Consider the following 20,074-nt stretch of genomic DNA (forward strand, 5'->3'; position numbering starts at 1 on the left):
GAGGAGGGATGCTGAGAGGGGATTGGAGTGGAGGAGGGATGCTGAGAGGGGATTGGAGTGGAGGAGGGATGTTGAGAGGGGACTAGAGTGCAGTAGGGTTGCTAAGAGGGGACGAGTGGAGGGCAGATGCTGAGAGGTGATTGGTGTGGAGGGAGGTTGCTGAGAGGGGATTGGAGTGGAGGAGGGATGCTGAGCGGGGACTTGAGTGGAGAGGGGGATGCTGAGAGGGGACCGGAGTGGAGGAGGGATGCTGAGAGGGGATTGGAGTGGAGGAGGAATGCTGAGAGGGGACTCGAGTGCAGTAGGGTTGCTAAGAGGGGACTGGAGTGGAGGGCAGATGCTGAGAGGGGATTGGAGTGGAGCGAGGATGCTGAGGGGATTGGAGTGGAGGAGGGATGCTAAGAGGGGACTAGAGTGCAGGAGGGATGCTAAGAGCGGAGTTGATTGGAGGAGAGATGCTGAAAGAGGACTGGAGGAGAGATGCTGAGAGGGGATTGGAGTGGAGGAGGGAGGATGAAATGGGTAGGCCATTTAGAACCGAGATGTGGTAAATCTTTTTCACCCAGAGAGTGGTGGATATGTGGAATGCTCTGCCCCAGAAGGCAGTGGAGGCCAAGTCTCTGGATGCATTCAAGAGAGATTTAGATAGAGCTCTTATAGATAACGGGGTCAAGGGATATGGGGAGAGGGCAGGAACGGGGTACTGATTGTGTATGATCAGCCATGATCACAGTGAATGGCGGTGCTGGCTAGAAGGGCCGAATGGCCTACTCTTGCACCTACTGTCTATTGTCTATTGAGAGAGGGCTGGAGTGGAGGAGGGAATCTGAGAGGCGGCTGGAGTGGAGGAGGGATGTTGATAGGGGCTGGAGTGGAGGGGTGATGCTGGGAGAGGGCTATGGACAGTTGGGGGTTGTGGAAGTTTCCAGATCTTTCCCTACAAATTACATATTGCCATGCCTTGGAAATACATTGCTGCTCCTTCAGTGTCACTGGGTCAAAACCTTGGAACTCCGGATCATCATTGTGGGTGTCCCCACACATCAAGGATTGCAACAGGCCAAGGACAGGCCACCACCACCACCTTCTCAAGGGAACCTCTGGAGGGGCAGTTATATACTGGCTCAGCCTCTGAAACTCACGTCCCTTCGAGGAATAAAAATAAATATTGTTGCCCAGGGGTTGCTGAGGGTGGAAGTGCAGATGGGGGTTGTGATTGACAGAGAAAGAGGATGGGGAACGTGAGCTGTACATTAACACTGAACATCGTTCTGTCCCTCAGTCACAGACTCCACACTCGGTGATCCGTGTGTAAACCACACTGTCCTGGATCAGCCCTGGAGGAGCACGAATTGTTCCATCACTGAGTGTACCGGTGGACAATGGATGGGTGACGGAAATCTTGAGGTGGGATGGTACAGATTTAACAGGTAAAGTGAGGAGATAATCACTGAGAAACTGGACACAGAAGGGGAATGTAAACAGGGGAACAAGGGGTGTGTGAATGGGAAATACAGGGAGACCGGGATCATCAGTGACTACACTGAGATGGGGAGTAAATACAGGGAGAGGGGAGATCCCACATTCTCAGGGTAGAGACAAGGTGGAGGTACAACAGAGAGGGAATTCCCAGGATTGGGGGGTTTATTGACCAGAGACAGGGTACGGACAGGGTGAGTGTAATTTCCCATGTCTCTCTGAGTGAATAAACTCCCTCAGATCAGGGACTGACTCTCTGATTGTTGTTTCAGTTCCGGAGGATGGAAGATTCCCGAGATGGTCGTTCCACAGGGTCGCTGCTCCGGGAAGTACCCAGGCTGGTTAAACGGTAGGGTCAGAGTTTACATCAGTGGGGCTCGGTTATTTTTGGGGAGTGTCAAACTGATGTCCCGGATCTCTTCAGAGGACCCAAGCATGGACACAGAACCCCCTCTCCCTGAGATGTCTCCCCACAGTCACTCAGACCGCTCTACGGTCCTGTATCGTCATGGAGTCCGGTGGAGGAGTGACAACTTCCTGGAGTTGGGTTACAGAACTGATCTGCCCACTGACCCCATTCAATATTCGAATGGTTTCAGTGAGATCCCCCAGACGTTTGACAAGGTCCCTCATGGGGGGCTCATTCAGAAGATGAAGGTGCTGCTGCGGGGAGGGTGGGGTGGAGAGGGAGAGGGCAGCAGCTCAGTGCTGACTGAGGCCGGACCGGACCGTGGGTTGTGAACCACTGATTTACAGTGGGTCCTGATTCACATTCCCCGCTGTACTGTGGGACCGGGTACATTTTACAGTGTTTATAAATCTCATTCCAGGTCCCCATCCCAATGTGGGAGAGGGGGAGGTGACCAGGACCGTCTGCTTCACCAATGGTGAAAACACCTGTTACCAGAGACGGGAGATCAGGGTGAAAAACTGCTCCGGTTACTTTGTGTATCAGCTGTGGCCGACACCCTGGAGTAACGCTGTGTACTGTACAGGTAGGTCACCGTTCCCCAGTGACACAGCAGTGTGGTAGTTGTGGGGAAATTCTGGGACGTCCTGAGTCACCAACACACACCACGGGCTGAGTTTTCCAGTCGGCTGCCCTGCCCGTGGTCTGTGATCACCTTTCCCGTATCCCCCTTCACACCGGGGTCAGAATGAAACTGCCCAGTCTGACCTGTGACAGAGATCATAGAACACAGAACAGTACAGCACAGCACAGGCCCTTCGGCCCACAATGCTGTGTCAGCTGCCGGGAGAGAGTCTACCCATCCCCTGGAGTGAGGGAGGGTGAGGCTGACAGGAGATGGAGGGAGTGAGGGGAGATGGGGAGAGAGGTGTGGGAGAGGCTGAGGGTGAGGGAGTCAGGGAGAGACCGAGGTGAGGGGGAGGAACTGACAGGCTGAGGGGGGGCAGTGGCGGGGAGGGACGGAGGGAACGGTGAGATAGGGAGCACCTGAGGGGAAGGGGAGATGGGGAGAGAGGGAGAAGCCAAGGGGAGGGGGGGAAAGGGAGGGGCAAAGGGGAGGTGGAGAGGGGATGGGCAGGGGAGAGGGGGAGTTAGGGAGTGGTCGAGGAGAGTGGGAGTGATGGTGAGTGTCTGAGGGGATGGGGAGATGGTGAGGTTCCAAGTAGAGGGGGAGGGGCAGAGGGGAGGGAGACATGGGGTGAGATTAGTGAAAGGGACACTCCAACTGGGGGAAGGAAGGAGTGACTGAGCGGAGAGTGATTCAGACAGAGAGAGGGACACGTGACAAGATGGATTTGGCCGACAAGGGTTGGAGGTATTAAACAGGAAATTAGAGGGGATCAGAGACAAGTGAGCTGAGTCTGGGTTTGACCATCACCCCAGCAGGGTCTGCGAGCTCGGGTAACTGTGGTGGGATCACTGAAGGGAACAATCTTTCTCTCCTTCAGCCCCAAATATTCATCTGGGCTTTGACTGAGAGTGGTGACTGGTCACAGACATTCACGAGGGAGTGTTGCTGAACAGGGATTGGATGGTTTTGGTATCTCTTCAGATCAGAGACCTCCTTTCCAAATTGTTGTCCCAGCGGCTCCCATTTCAATTCAACTTCCCATTCCCGTTCCTCAGAAGGCAGTGGAGGCCAAGTCTCTGGATGCATTCAAGAGAGAGTTAGATAGAGCTCTTATAGATAGCGGGGTCAAGGGATATGGGGAGTGGGCAGGAACGGGGTACTGATTGTATATGATCAGCCATGATCACAGTGAATAGCGGTGCTGGCTAGAAGGGCCGAATGGCCTACTCTTGCACCTACTGTCTATTGTCTATTGAGAGGGGGCTGGAGTGGAGGCGGGTATCTGAGAGGTGGCTGGAGTGGAGGAGGGATGTTGAGATGGAACTGGACTGGAGGAGGGAAGCTGAGAGGGGACTGGACTGGAGGAGAGATGTTGAGAGGAGACTGGACTGGAGGAGGGATGTTCAGAGGGGACTGGAGTGGAGGAGGGATGTTGAGAGGGGACTGGAGTAGAGGCGGGATGTTCAGAGGGGACTGGAGTGGAGGAGGGATGTTGAGAGGGGACTGGAGTAGAGGCGGGATGTTCAGAGGGGACTGGAGTGGAGGAGGGATGTTGAGAGGGGACTGGAGTAGAGGCGGGATGTTCAGAGGGGACTGGAGTGCAGGAGGGATGTTGAGTGGGGGCTGGAGCGCAGTGGGATGTTAGGGGCTGGAGTGGAGGGAGAATGCTGAGAGGGGACTAGAGTGGAGGAGGGATGTTGAGTGGGGGCTGGAGTTGAGGAGGGATGTTGAGAGGGGATTGGAGTGGAGGAGGGATGCTGAGAGGGGGCTGGAGCGGAGGAGGAAATAAGAGAGGCGTATGGAGTGGAGGGGTGATGTTGAGAGGGGCTGGAGTGGAGGGGTGATGCTGAGAGAGGGCTATGGACAGTTGGGGGTTGTGGAAGTTTCCAGATCTTTCCCTCCAAATTACATATTGCCAATCCTTGGAAATACATTGCTGCTCCTTCAGTGTCACTGGGTCAAAACCCTGGAACTCCGGATCATCATTGTGGGTGTCCCCACACATCAAGGATTGCAACAGGCCAAGGACAGGCCACCACCACCACCTTGTCAAGGGAACCTCCGGAGGGGCAGTTATACACTGGCTCAGCCTCTGAAACTCATGTCCCTTCGAGGAATAAAAATAAATATTGTTACCCAGGGGTTGCTGAGGGTGGAAGTGCAGATGGGGGTTGTGATTGACAGAGAAAGAAGATGGGGAAAGTGAGCTGTACATTAACACTGAACATCGTTCTGTCCCTCAGTCACAGACTCCACACTCGGTGATCCGTGTGTAACCCACACCGTCCTGGATCAGCCCTGGAGGAGCACGAATTGTTCCAACACTGAGTGTACCGGTGGACAATGGATAGGTGATGGAAATCTTGAAGAGGGATGGTACAGATTTCACAGGTAAAGTGCGGAGATAATCACTGAGAAACTGGACACAGAAGGGGAATGTAATGAGGGGAACAAGGGGTGTGTGAATGGGAAATGCATGGAGACCGGGATCATCAGTGACTACACTGAGATGGGGAGTAAATACAGGGAGAGGGGAGATCCCACATTCTCGGGGTAGAGACAAGGGGAGGTACAACAGAGAGGGAATTCCCAGGATTGCGGTGTTATTGACCAGAGACAGGGTACGGACAGGGTGAGTGTAATTTCCCATGTCTCTCTGAGTGAATAAACTCCCTCAGATCAGTGACTGACTCTCTGATTGTTGTTTCAGTTCCGGAGGATGGAAGATTCCCGAGTTGGTCGTTCCACAGTATCACTGCTCTGGGAAGTCCCCAGGCTGGTTAAACGGTAGGGTCAGAGTTTACATCAGTGGGGCTCGGTTATTTTTGGGGAGGGTCAAACTGAGAACCCGAATCTCTTCAGAGGGCCCTAGCATGGACACAGAACCTCATCTCCCTGAGAGGTCTCCCCACAGTCACTCAGACCGCTCTACGGTCCCGTATCGTCATGGAGTCCGGTGGAGGAGTGACAACTTCCTGGAGTTGGGTTACAGAACTGATCTGCCCACTGACCCCATTCAATATTCGATAGGTTTCAGTGAGATCCCCCAGACGTTTGACAAGGTCCCTCATGGGAGACTCATTCAGAAGATGAAGGTGCTGCTGTGGGGAGGGTGGGGTGGAGAGGGAGAGGGCAGCAGCTCAGTGCTGACTGAGGCCGGACCGGACCGTGGGTTGTGAACCACTGATTTACAGTGGGTCCTGATTCACATTCCCCGCTGTACTGTGGGACCGGGTACATTTTACAGTGTTTATAAATCTCTTTTCAGGTCCCCATCCCAACGTGGGAGAGGGGGAGGTGACCAGGACTGTCTGCTTCACCAATGGTGAAAACACCTGTTACTGGAGCCTGGAGATCAGGGTGAAAAACTGCTCCGGTTACTTTGTGTATCGGCTGGGGCCGACACCCTGGAATAACACTGTGTACTGTACAGGTAGGTCACCGTTCCCCACTGACACAGCAGTGTGGTAGTTGTGGGGAAATTCTGGGACGTCCTGAGTCACCAACACACACCACGGGCTGAGTTTTCCAGTCGGCTGCCCTGCCCGTGGTCTGTGATCACCTTTCCCGTATCCCCCTTCACACCGGGGTCAGAATGAAACTGCCCAGTCTGACCTGTGACAGAGATCATAGAACACAGAACAGTACAGCACAGCACAGGCCCTTCGGCCCACAATGCCGTGTCAGCTGCCGGGAGAGAGTCTACCCATCCCCTGGAGTGAGGGAGGGTGAGGCTGACAGGAAATGGAGGGAGCAGAGGTGAGAGTGAGGGGTGGGTCCGAGGAGAGAGAGGGAGGTGTGGGGAGAGGCTGAGGGTGTGGGAGTCAGTGAGAGACCGAGGTGAGGGGGAGGAACTGATAGGCTGAGGGGAGGCAGTGACACGGAGGGACGGAGGGAACTGTGAGATAGTGAGCGCCCTAGGGGAAGGGGAGATGGGGAGAGAGGGAGAGGCCGAGGGGACAGTGAGACAGGTGTTGTATTCTTTATATTAATACGTTCTGTGGGTTTCTAATAACAAAACATATTCTGGAAGAATAGAATTTTATTGACAACAGCAGCAAAACCAGACGAGTCTCACAGTGCCATGCTTCTCGATGTTTCTCGATCTTGCTCAGATTTCTGCGCATGCTCAGAACTCTCTCCAATCACGGTCTTACACGTGATATCTCCACCACAGGGAGCGCCCGAGGTGTGGGGTAGAGGGGGAGGGGCAGGGGGGAGGGGGAGAGGGGAGTGGGACGTGGTGAGAGGCTGAGTTGATGGGCAGGGGAGATCGGGAGTGGTCGAGTTGAGTGGGAGTGACGTTGAGACCGAGGGGAGGGGGAGATGGTGAGGGTCCGAGGAGAGGGGGAGACGGGGAGATGCCGAGGGGAAGGGGAGACGGGGAGAGATTAGTGAAAGGGACACTCCAACTGGGGGAAGGAAGGAGTGACTGACCGGAGAGTGATTCAGACAGAGAGAGGGACACGTGACAAGATGGATTTGGCCGACAAGGGTTGGAGGTATTAAACAGGAAATTAGAGGGGATCAGAGACAAGTGAGCCGAGTCTGGGATTGACCATCACCCCAGCAGGGTCTGCGAGCTCCGGTACAGATTCCCAGTCGGACACAACTCAGGAAATCCAGATATCAGTGACTGGAGAGCCTGATGTGTGATTGACCACCCCCCCAGCAGGGTCTGGGAGCTCCGGTACAGATTCCCAGTTGGACACAACTCAGGAAATCCGGATATCAGTGACTGGAGAGCCTGATTCGGGTTTGAACACCCCCCCCCCCACCGCCCCTCCAGTAGGGTCTGCGAGCTCGGGTACAGATTCCCAGTCGGACACAACTCAGGAAATCCGAATATCAGTGACTGGAGAGCCTGATTCGGGTTTGAACACCCCCCCGGCCCCTCAGTAGGGTCTGCGAGCTCGGGTACAGATTCCCAGTCGGACACAACTCAGGAAATCCGAATATCAGTGACTGGAGAGCCTGATTTGGATTTGACCACCCCCCAGCAGGGTCTGCGAGCTCGGTAACTGTGGTGGGGATCATTGAAGGGAACGATCTTTCTCTCCTTCAGCCCCAAATATTCATCTGGGCTTTGACTGAGAGTAATGACCGGTCACAGACATTCACGAGGGAGAGTTGCTGAACAGGGACTGGATGGTTTTGGTATCTCTTCAGATCAGAGACCTCCTTTCCAAATTGTTGTCCCAGTGGCTCCCATTTCAATTCAACTTCCCATTCCCATTCCCACGTGTCTGTCCAAGGACTCCTGCACTCACCTGATGAGGCCAGAATCAGGATGGAGGGGTAACCCTCACATTCCTTCTGGGTAGCCTCCATGCTGACGACATGAACATTGATTTCTGTAATTTCTGGTAATTTCTACCCCTTCCACTTCTCTCGATTTCCATCCCCACTCCGGCTCCCATCTTGGTCCTTCTCCTCATCTGTCCATCATCTCCCTCTGTTCCCCCTCCTCCAATCCTTCACTCTTCTCTCTCAAATCCTTCTCCTCACATCCCCCTCTCTTGGCATTCACTCTGTCTGCATCACTCTTTTCAGTCTCTCCTTCCCTCCCTCCATTTGGAGTGTCACTCTCACTGATCTCTCTGCCCAACTCCCCTCACACAATCATCACTCTCTCTTCACTCGCCTCATTCCTCCCACTCCAGCATCCCACCTCTCTCCCCATCCCTCTCTCCTGTGTGTTTTCACCCATTTTCTTCTGTCCATGTACTGAGATACTCAAATCCCACTCCGGTTGTTTCTATGTCTCATCAGTCACCGTGTAACTCCTCACAGTCATTCCTCCCTTCCTCTCTGTGACCATCCTCCCCTCCCACCTCCATCACTCCTCCCCTCCCTCCTGTGTCACTCAGTCACTCCACCCCTCTCTGCCCTATCGTGTTTGAGCGGTGGACTGACAGGCTGGATTGCGTGTGTCTGTACACTGCCGGGAGACAGTACCATCGACTGCTGGACATTGTCTCTCAGGGTCTTGGACTCTGTATGCTTTCCTTTTCAAGTGAAGATGCTTCTTTGCTCGATATTTTGAACTCTGTTACTCAATGTTTTTGAATGTTTGCTTGCTATTTTGAATGTTTTGTACCTTGTCCCCAGAGGAATGCGGTCTCGTTCGGCTGTGTCCATGTATGGTTTGAATGATAATTAAGCTTAATTTGATTTGATTTGTAGAGCTATTGTGATAGGCAAATCACAGTGGGTCCCAGGTCCTCGCTCTGGCGCGAGTTGATTCTAGTCATGAGTAATTCAGTACGTGGACAGCAGAAAATGGGTGAGAGGGGTGGAGAGAGCGATGGAGAGGGAGGCGGGATACTGGAGTGGGAGGAATGAGGCGAGTGAAGAGAGAGTGATGACTGTGTGAGGAGAGTTGGGCAGAGAGATCAGTGAGAATGACACTCCAACTAGAGGGAGGGAAGGAGACACTGAAAAGAGAGTGATGCAGACAGAATGAATGCCGAGAGGGAGATGTGAGGAGAGGGATTTGAGAGTGAGGGTTAGAGGTATTACAGAGCAAAGGATAGGGGAGTGTGTTTATTTCAGTGGACAGATTTGGACGCTGGTGATGGGTGGGGGAATAAATTTTGCTTACTGTAAGAGACATCGATATTCATACGAATAGGTAGGAGGCTACCCGTATAAGGTGTTGCTCCTCCACATTGAGGGTGGCCTCATCTTGACCCAAGATGCACCTCCACACCTCTGCAACATCTCTTCACAGGTTGTGGTTTTCCATTCCAAGACATCAGAGATGTCTTCCTCATTTAAAGAACAGAGTTTCCCCTCCCTTACCCACAACTCCTCCATTTCACGTACATCTGCACTCACTCTACCTTCCCACCGTCATAATAGTGATTGAGTCGTTCTTGTCCTCATTTACCACCCATCAGCCTCCCTCTCCAACAAATTATGCTCTGAAACTTCAGCCATATCGAAAGAGATCAGACCATGAAACATATCTTTACCTTTCCCCCCACCACCCCTCTGCTTTTCACAGTGGTCGCTTCTTCAACAATTGCCTTGTCCATTTATCCTTTCCCACTAATCTCCCTCCCAGCACTTACCCCTGCAAGTGGCCTAAGTGCTACCCCTGTCCCGACACCTCCTCCCTCTCCTCCATTCAGGGCCCCAAACAGGTGAGGCAACACATCAACCGTGAATCTACTGTCTGTTGTGTCCAGTGTTCCCGGTGTGGCCTCCTCTACAATGGTGAGACCTGTTGTAAGCTGGAGGAACAGCTTCTCGAGCACCTCCATACTATCCACCATAAGCGGGATTTCCTGATGGCCAAATTTTTTAATGACTATTCCCATTCCCGTTCCGACATGTTGATCCATGGTCTCCTCTTGTGCCAAGACGAGGCCACCCTCAAGGTCAAGGAGCAACACATTATATTCCTTCTGTACCCTCTAACCTGCTGGTATGAATATCGATTTCTCCTTCTGCTGAACAAAATTCCCCCCTCCTCCTCCTACTTCCTCTATTCTCCACTCTGACCTTTTATTTCTTCTCACCCAACTGTTACTTACCCCTGGTTCACATTCTCCTCTCCTTTCTCCTATTGTCCACTCTGGTCTCCCATCAGATTCTTTTTTCTCCAACCCTTGACCTTTTCCACCCACCTGGCTTCACCTATCACCTTCCAGCCAACCTCTCTCCCCTACCCCCACCTTTTAATTCAGGCATCTTCCCCCTCCCCTCTCAGTCCTGAAGAAGTGTCTTGGTCTGAATCATTCAGTGTTTACTCTTTTCCACAGATGTTGCCTGACCTGCTAAATTCCTCCAGCATTTTGTGTGTGTTGCTTTGGATGTCTGGCATCTGCCGATTTACTCGTGTTTGTTAGAGTAATAAACAAGTGCATCGATAATAAATTTAATCTGAACTTTAATCTTTGATGCATCTCCTTTTGAAAATGTCCTCGAGGATGGGGAAGATAAAGCCCATGATGGAGCTGGCTGAGTTTACAACCCTGAGCAGCTTTTTCCGATCCTGTGCAGTGGCCCCTCCACACCAGACAGTGATACAACCCATCAGAATCCTCTCCACGGTACATCTGTAGAAATTTGCTGGAGTCTTTGGTAACAAGGCAAATCTCCTCAATCTCCTAATGAGATATAGCTTCTGGTGTGCCTTCTTCATGATTGTGTCACTGTGTGTTGCCCAGAATAAATCTTCAGTAATGTTGATGGAATCTCTCCACCCACCACCTCCCTACCCATTCCAGATTATTTACATCCACTGACCAATTTACATTTATGAAATGTTACTTTGTATCTGTCATAATGAAACATCATTTGTTCCCTCACGAAAAATTAACCTGTGAGATGTTTCTGTTAGAATTGTAATGGTTGGAACACCAATAGACAATTATTCAGAAGATATGGTGTAGGAACGTGTAAATCAGTCCAGCGGCCAATGACAGTGATTGATGGTGTCTGGGGAGTGTTGTACAATCGATGGTCAAGATGGTGTCTGGGGAGTGTTGTACAATCGCTGGTCAAGATGGTGTCTGGGGAGTGTTGTACAGTAGATGGTCAAGATGGTGTCTGGGGAGTGTTATACAGTAGATGGTCAAGATGGTGTCTGGGGAGTGTTGTACAGTAGATGGTCAAGATGGTGTCTGGGGAGTGTTGTACAATAGATGGTCAAGATGGTGTCTGGGGAGTGTTATACAGTAGATGGTCAAGATGGTGTCTGGGGAGTGTTGTACAGTAGATGGTCAAGATGGTGTCTGGGGAGTGTTATACAGTAGATGGTCAAGATGGTGTCTGGGGAGTGTTGTACAATCGATGGTCAAGATGGTGTCTGGGGAGTGTTGTACAGTAGATGGTCAAGATGGTGTCTGGGGAGTGTTATACAGTAGATGGTCAAGATGGTGTCAGGGGAGTGTTATACAGTAGATGGTCAAGATGGTGCCTGGGGTGTGTTGTACCGTAGATGGTCAAGATGGTGCCCGGCTGGGCTCTCCATCAACATCATGCTTCAGGTTTAGTTGTTTTTATAAGTTAGTAGAGATGGTATTGGGGACAGAGTGGGAAGTTAGTCATCAGGTTAGAGTTTAGGGAGAGGGATGTGGAGGAGTCCAGGGCTTTTGAAGATGTCCTCGATGGTGGGGAGGTCAGTGACCATGATGGAGCTGGTTGAGTTTACAACCCTCTGTAGCTTTTTTCAATCTCGTGCTTTGGTATCTCTATATCAGACAGTGATACAACCAGTTACAATGCTCTCAATAGAAATCTGCTGTGTCTTCAGTTATAATTTATTATTATAAACTGATTATTATTGGAGCATTAAAACACATTATTAGAATATTAGAGTTACTATGGCAAGAAGTACAGACAGACATTGTTTACCCTTCTTGCAGCCTCAGTAAAGCAGCCAGCGTAATCAAATACCCCATGCCGGACATTCTCTCATCTCCCCCTCCCATCGGGCAGTAGATACAAAAGTCTGAAAGCACGTACCACCAGGCTCAAGGACAGCTTCTACCCCCACTGTCATCAGACTCTTGAACAGACATCTTGTACGATAAGAGGATCTGTCCTGGGACCAGTATGTAAGTGTCATTACAAAGAAGGCATGGCAGCTCCTCTATTTTCTGAGAAGTTTGCACAGATTCAGTCTGTCACCTAAAGCTTTGACCAACATCTATAGATGTGTGGTGGAGAGTATTTCTGACTGGTTGCATGACAGCCTGGTATGGAAACACCAATGACCAAGATCAGAACAGTAGTGGATGCAGCCCAGTCCATCACAGGAAAATTCCTCCCCACCATTAAACACATCTACAAGCAGCATCCATCATCAAGGACCCCACCATCCAGTCCATGCTGTCTTCTCACTGCTGCCATCGGGAAGGAGGTACAGGAGACTTAGCTCCCACACTACCCTTCAAACCATCAGGCTCCTGAACCAGTGTGGATAATGTCAATATTTATCTCAGTGTTTCTTAAAAACCCCTAATATATCTGAATCTACCACCACCCCTGGCAGGACGTCCATGTGCCCATCACACTCTGTGTGTATAAAAAAGAAAAAAACTTAGCTTTGAAAATTATGGCCCCTGGTATTAGCCACATCCATCCTGGGAAATAAATAGCTTGCTGTCCATTCGATCCATTCCTCTTCCCATCCTTTACACCTTTATCAAGTCCCCTCTCATCCTCCTTCACTCCAGTGATAAAAGCCTGAGCACACTCTCGAAAGCTTCCACATCCTTCCTATAATGAGGTGAGCAGAACCACCCAACCCAGTCTGCCCTGACACTCCGGATCATCGTTGTGGGTGTCCCCACACATCAAGGATTGCTACAGTTCAGGAAGGCAGCTCACTATAAACACCACCTTCTCCAGGGAACCTCTGGTGGGGCAGTTAAACACTGGCTCAGCCTCTGATACTCTCACCCTTTTGATGAAAAAATTAACAAAATTACTGGTGCCCAGGGGTTGCTAATGCGAGGGGATGGGAGTGGAGGAGGGATGTTGAGAGGGGAGTGAAGTGGAGGAGAGATGCTGAGAGGGGAGAGGAGTGGAGTGGAGGAGAGATGCTGAGAGGAAACTGGAGTGGAGGAGGGATATAGAGAGGGAACTGGAGTGGAGGGGGGATGTTGAGAGGGGACTGGAGTGAAGGGGGGATGTTGAGAGGGGACTGGAGTGGAAGAGGGATGCTGAGAGGGGACTGGAGTGGAGGAGGGATGTTCAGAGGGGACTGGAGCGGAGGAGAGATGCGAGGGTAATACAGTGCAGGAGGGATGTTGAGTGGGGGCTGGAGCGCAGGGGGATGTTAAGAGGGGGCTGGAGTGGAGGGATGTTGAGAGGGGACTGGAATGGAGGAGGGATGTTGCGAGGGTACTGGAGTGGAGGGGGATGTTAAGAGGGGGCTGGCATGGAGGAGGGATGCTGAGAGGGGACTGGAGTGCAGGTGGGATGCTAAGATGGGATTGGATTGCAGGAGGGATGCTGAGAGAGGATTGGAGTGGAGGAGGGATGATGAAATGGTTAAGCCATTTAGAACAGAGATGCGGAAAAACTTTTTCACCCAGAGAGTGGTGGATATGTGGAATGCTCTGCCCCAGAAGGCAGTGGAAGCCAAGTCTCTGGATGCTTTCAAGAGAGAGTTAGATATAGCTTTTATAGATAGCGGGGTCAAGGGATATGGGGAGAGGGCAGGAACGGGGTACTGATTGTGTATGATCAGCCATGGTCACAGTGAATGGCGGTGCTGGCTGGAGGGGCCGAATGGCCTACCCCTGCACCTACTGTCTATTGTCTATTGAGAGGGGGCTGGAGTGGAGGAGGGAATCTGAGAGGCAGCTGGAGTGGAGGAGGGATGTTGAGAGGGGCTGGAGTGGAGGGGTGATGCTGGGAGAGGGCTATGGACAGTTGGGGGTTGTGGAAGTTTCCAGATCTTTCCCTACAAATTACATATTGCCATGCCTTGGAAATACATTGCTGCTCCTTCAGTGTCACTGGTGTCAAAACCTTGGAACTCCCGGATCATCATTGTGGGTGTCCCCACACATCAAGGATTGCAACAGGCCAAGGACAGGCCACCACCACCACCTTCTCAAGGGAACCTCTGGAGGGGCAGTTATATACTGGCTCAGCCTCTGAAACTCACGTCCCTTCGAGGAATAAAAATAAATATTGTTGCCCAGGGGTTGCCTGAGGGTGGAAGTGCAGATGGGGGTTGTGATTGACAGAGAAAGAGGATGGGGAACGTGAGCTGTACATTAACACTGAACATCGTTCTGTCCCTCAGTCACAGACTCCACACTCGGTGATCCGTGTGTAAACCACACTGTCCTGGATCAGCCCTGGAGGAGCACGAATTGTTCCATCACTGAGTGTACCGGTGGACAATGGATGGGTGACGGAAATCTTGAGGTGGGATGGTACAGATTTAACAGGTAAAGTGAGGAGATAATCACTGAGAAACTGGACACAGAAGGGGAATGTAAACAGGGGAACAAGGGGTGTGTGAATGGGAAATACAGGGAGACCGGGATCATCAGTGACTACACTGAGATGGGGAGTAAATACAGGGAGAGGGGAGATCCCACATTCTCAGGGTAGAGACAAGGTGGAGGTACAACAGAGAGGGAATTCCCAGGATTGGGGGGTTTATTGACCAGAGACAGGGTACGGACAGGGTGAGTGTAATTTCCCATGTCTCTCTGAGTGAATAAACTCCCCTCAGATCAGGGACTGACTCTCTGATTGTTGTTTCAGTTCCGGAGGATGGAAGATTCCCGAGATGGTCGTTCCACAGGGTCGCTGCTCCCGGGAAGTACCCAGGCTGGTTAAACGGTAGGGTCAGAGTTTACATCAGTGGGGCTCGGTTATTTTTGGGGAGTGTCAAACTGATGTCCCGGATCTCTTCAGAGGACCCAAGCATGGACACAGAACCCCCTCTCCCTGAGATGTCTCCCCACAGTCACTCAGACCGCTCTACGGTCCTGTATCGTCATGGAGTCCGGTGGAGGAGTGACAACTTCCTGGAGTTGGGTTACAGAACTGATCTGCCCACTGACCCCATTCAATATTCGAATGGTTTCAGTGAGATCCCCCAGACGTTTGACAAGGTCCCTCATGGGGGGCTCATTCAGAAGATGAAGGTGCTGCTGCGGGGAGGGTGGGGTGGAGAGGGAGAGGGCAGCAGCTCAGTGCTGACTGAGGCCGGACCGGACCGTGGGTTGTGAACCACTGATTTACAGTGGGTCCTGATTCACATTCCCCGCTGTACTGTGGGACCGGGTACATTTTACAGTGTTTATAAATCTCATTCCAGGTCCCCATCCCAATGTGGGAGAGGGGGAGGTGACCAGGACCGTCTGCTTCACCAATGGTGAAAACACCTGTTACCAGAGACGGGAGATCAGGGTGAAAAACTGCTCCGGTTACTTTGTGTATCAGCTGTGGCCGACACCCTGGAGTAACGCTGTGTACTGTACAGGTAGGTCACCGTTCCCCAGTGACACAGCAGTGTGGTAGTTGTGGGGAAATTCTGGGACGTCCTGAGTCACCAACACACACCACGGGCTGAGTTTTCCAGTCGGCTGCCCTGCCCGTGGTCTGTGATCACCTTTCCCGTATCCCCCTTCACACCGGGGTCAGAATGAAACTGCCCAGTCTGACCTGTGACAGAGATCATAGAACACAGAACAGTACAGCACAGCACAGGCCCTTCGGCCCACAATGCTGTGTCAGCTGCCGGGAGAGAGTCTACCCATCCCCTGGAGTGAGGGAGGGTGAGGCTGACAGGAGATGGAGGGAGTGAGGGGAGATGGGGAGAGAGGTGTGGAGAGGCTGAGGGTGAGGGAGTCAGGGAGAGACCGAGGTGAGGGGGAGGAACTGACAGGCTGAGGGGGGGCAGTGGCGGGGAGGGACGGAGGGAACGGTGAGATAGGGAGCACCTGAGGGGAAGGGGAGATGGGGAGAGAGGGAGAAGCCAAGGGGAGGGGGGGAAAGGGAGGGGCAAAGGGGAGGTGGAGAGGGGATGGGCAGGGGAGAGGGGGAGTTAGGGAGTGGTCGAGGAGAGTGGGAGTGATGGTGAGTGTCTGAGGGGATGGGGAGATGGTGAGGTTCCAAGTAGAGGGGGAGGGGCAGAGGGGAGGGAGACATGGGGTGAGATTAGTGAAAGGGACACTCCAACTGGGGGAAGGAAGGAGTGACTGAGCGGAGAGTGATTCAGACAGAGAGAGGGACACGTGACAAGATGGATTTGGCCGACAAGGGTTGGAGGTATTAAACAGGAAATTAGAGGGGATCAGAGACAAGTGAGCTGAGTCTGGGTTTGACCATCACCCCAGCAGGGTCTGCGAGCTCGGGTAACTGTGGTGGGATCACTGAAGGGAACAATCTTTCTCTCCTTCAGCCCCAAATATTCATCTGGGCTTTGACTGAGAGTGGTGACTGGTCACAGACATTCACGAGGGAAGTGTTGCTGAACAGGGATTGGATGGTTTTGGTATCTCTTCAGATCAGAGACCTCCTTTCCAAATTGTTGTCCCAGCGGCTCCCATTTCAATTCAACTTCCCATTCCCGTTCCTCAGAAGGCAGTGGAGGCCAAGTCTCTGGATGCATTCAAGAGAGAGTTAGATAGAGCTCTTATAGATAGCGGGGTCAAGGGATATGGGGAGTGGGCAGGAACGGGGTACTGATTGTATATGATCAGCCATGATCACAGTGAATAGCGGTGCTGGCTAGAAGGGCCGAATGGCCTACTCTTGCACCTACTGTCTATTGTCTATTGAGAGGGGGCTGGAGTGGAGGCGGGTATCTGAGAGGTGGCTGGAGTGGAGGAGGGATGTTGAGATGGAACTGGACTGGAGGAGGGAAGCTGAGAGGGGACTGGACTGGAGGAGAGATGTTGAGAGGAGACTGGACTGGAGGAGGGATGTTCAGAGGGGACTGGAGTGGAGGAGGGATGTTGAGAGGGGACTGAGTAGAGGCGGGATGTTCAGAGGGGACTGGAGTGGAGGAGGGATGTTGAGAGGGGACTGGAGTAGAGGCGGGATGTTCAGAGGGGACTGGAGTGGAGGAGGGATGTTGAGAGGGGACTGGAGTAGAGGCGGGATGTTCAGAGGGGACTGGAGTGCAGGAGGGATGTTGAGTGGGGGCTGGAGCGCAGTGGGATGTTAGGGGCTGGAGTGGAGGGAGAATGCTGAGAGGGGACTAGAGTGGAGGAGGGATGTTGAGTGGGGGCTGGAGTTGAGGAGGGATGTTGAGAGGGGATTGGAGTGGAGGAGGGATGCTGAGAGGGGGCTGGAGCGGAGGAGGAAATAAGAGAGGCGTATGGAGTGGAGGGGTGATGTGAGAGGGGCTGGAGTGGAGGGGTGATGCTGAGAGAGGGCTATGGACAGTTGGGGGTTGTGGAAGTTTCCAGATCTTTCCCTCCAAATTACATATTGCCAATCCTTGGAAATACATTGCTGCTCCTTCAGTGTCACTGGGTCAAAACCCTGGAACTCCGGATCATCATTGTGGGTGTCCCCACACATCAAGGATTGCAACAGGCCAAGGACAGGCCACCACCACCACCTTGTCAAGGGAACCTCCGGAGGGGCAGTTATACACTGGCTCAGCCTCTGAAACTCATGTCCCTTCGAGGAATAAAAATAAATATTGTTACCCAGGGGTTGCTGAGGGTGGAAGTGCAGATGGGGGTTGTGATTGACAGAGAAAGAAGATGGGGAAAGTGAGCTGTACATTAACACTGAACATCGTTCTGTCCCTCAGTCACAGACTCCACACTCGGTGATCCGTGTGTAACCCACACCGTCCTGGATCAGCCCTGGAGGAGCACGAATTGTTCCAACACTGAGTGTACGGTGGACAATGGATAGGTGATGGAAATCTTGAAGAGGGATGGTACAGATTTCACAGGTAAAGTGCGGAGATAATCACTGAGAAACTGGACACAGAAGGGGAATGTAATGAGGGGAACAAGGGGTGTGTGAATGGGAAATGCATGGAGACCGGGATCATCAGTGACTACACTGAGATGGGGAGTAAATACAGGGAGAGGGGAGATCCACATTCTCGGGGTAGAGACAAGGGGAGGTACAACAGAGAGGGAATTCCCAGGATTGCGGTGTTATTGACCAGAGACAGGGTACGGACAGGGTGAGTGTAATTTCCCATGTCTCTCTGAGTGAATAAACTCCCTCAGATCAGTGACTGACTCTCTGATTGTTGTTTCAGTTCCGGAGGATGGAAGATTCCCGAGTTGGTCGTTCCACAGTATCACTGCTCTGGGAAGTCCCCAGGCTGGTTAAACGGTAGGGTCAGAGTTTACATCAGTGGGGCTCGGTTATTTTTGGGGAGGGTCAAACTGAGAACCCGAATCTCTTCAGAGGGCCCTAGCATGGACACAGAACCTCATCTCCCTGAGAGGTCTCCCCACAGTCACTCAGACCGCTCTACGGTCCCGTATCGTCATGGAGTCCGGTGGAGGAGTGACAACTTCCTGGAGTTGGGTTACAGAACTGATCTGCCCACTGACCCCATTCAATATTCGATAGGTTTCAGTGAGATCCCCCAGACGTTTGACAAGGTCCCTCATGGGAGACTCATTCAGAAGATGAAGGTGCTGCTGTGGGGAGGGTGGGGTGGAGAGGGAGAGGGCAGCAGCTCAGTGCTGACTGAGGCCGGACCGGACCGTGGGTTGTGAACCACTGATTTACAGTGGGTCCTGATTCACATTCCCCGCTGTACTGTGGGACCGGGTACATTTTACAGTGTTTATAAATCTCTTTTCAGGTCCCCATCCCAACGTGGGAGAGGGGGAGGTGACCAGGACTGTCTGCTTCACCAATGGTGAAAACACCTGTTACTGGAGCCTGGAGATCAGGGTGAAAAAACTGCTCCGGTTACTTTGTGTATCGGCTGGGGCCGACACCCTGGAATAACACTGTGTACTGTACAGGTAGGTCACCGTTCCCCACTGACACAGCAGTGTGGTAGTTGTGGGGAAATTCTGGGACGTCCTGAGTCACCAACACACACCACGGGCTGAGTTTTCCAGTCGGCTGCCCTGCCCGTGGTCTGTGATCACCTTTCCCGTATCCCCCTTCACACCGGGGTCAGAATGAAACTGCCCAGTCTGACCTGTGACAGAGATCATAGAACACAGAACAGTACAGCACAGCACAGGCCCTTCGGCCCACAATGCCGTGTCAGCTGCCGGGAGAGAGTCTACCCATCCCCTGGAGTGAGGGAGGGTGAGGCTGACAGGAAATGGAGGGAGCAGAGGTGAGAGTGAGGGGTGGGTCCGAGGAGAGAGAGGGAGGTGTGGGGAGAGGCTGAGGGTGTGGGAGTCAGTGAGAGACCGAGGTGAGGGGGAGGAACTGATAGGCTGAGGGGAGGCAGTGACACGGAGGGACGGAGGGAACTGTGAGATAGTGAGCGCCCTAGGGGAAGGGGAGATGGGGAGAGAGGGAGAGGCCGAGGGGACAGTGAGACAGGTGTTGTATTCTTTATATTAATACGTTCTGTGGGTTTCTAATAACAAAACATATTCTGGAAGAATAGAATTTTATTGACAACAGCAGCAAAACCAGACGAGTCTCACAGTGCCATGCTTCTCGATGTTTCTCGATCTTGCTCAGATTTCTGCGCATGCTCAGAACTCTCTCCAATCACGGTCTTACACGTGATATCTCCACCACAGGGAGCGCCCGAGGTGTGGGGTAGAGGGGGAGGGGCAGGGGGGAGGGGGAGAGGGGAGTGGGACGTGGTGAGAGGCTGAGTTGATGGGCAGGGGGAGATCGGGAGTGGTCGAGTTGAGTGGGAGTGACGTTGAGACCGAGGGGAGGGGGAGATGGTGAGGGTCCGAGGAGAGGGGGAGACGGGGAGATGCCGAGGGGAAGGGGAGACGGGGAGAGATTAGTGAAAGGGACACTCCAACTGGGGGAAGGAAGGAGTGACTGACCGGAGAGTGATTCAGACAGAGAGAGGGACACGTGACAAGATGGATTTGGCCGACAAGGGTTGGAGGTATTAAACAGGAAATTAGAGGGGATCAGAGACAAGTGAGCCG

Source organism: Hemitrygon akajei, unplaced genomic scaffold (genome assembly GCF_048418815.1).
Source record: "Hemitrygon akajei unplaced genomic scaffold, sHemAka1.3 Scf000088, whole genome shotgun sequence".
NCBI lineage: Eukaryota > Metazoa > Chordata > Chondrichthyes > Myliobatiformes > Dasyatidae > Hemitrygon > Hemitrygon akajei.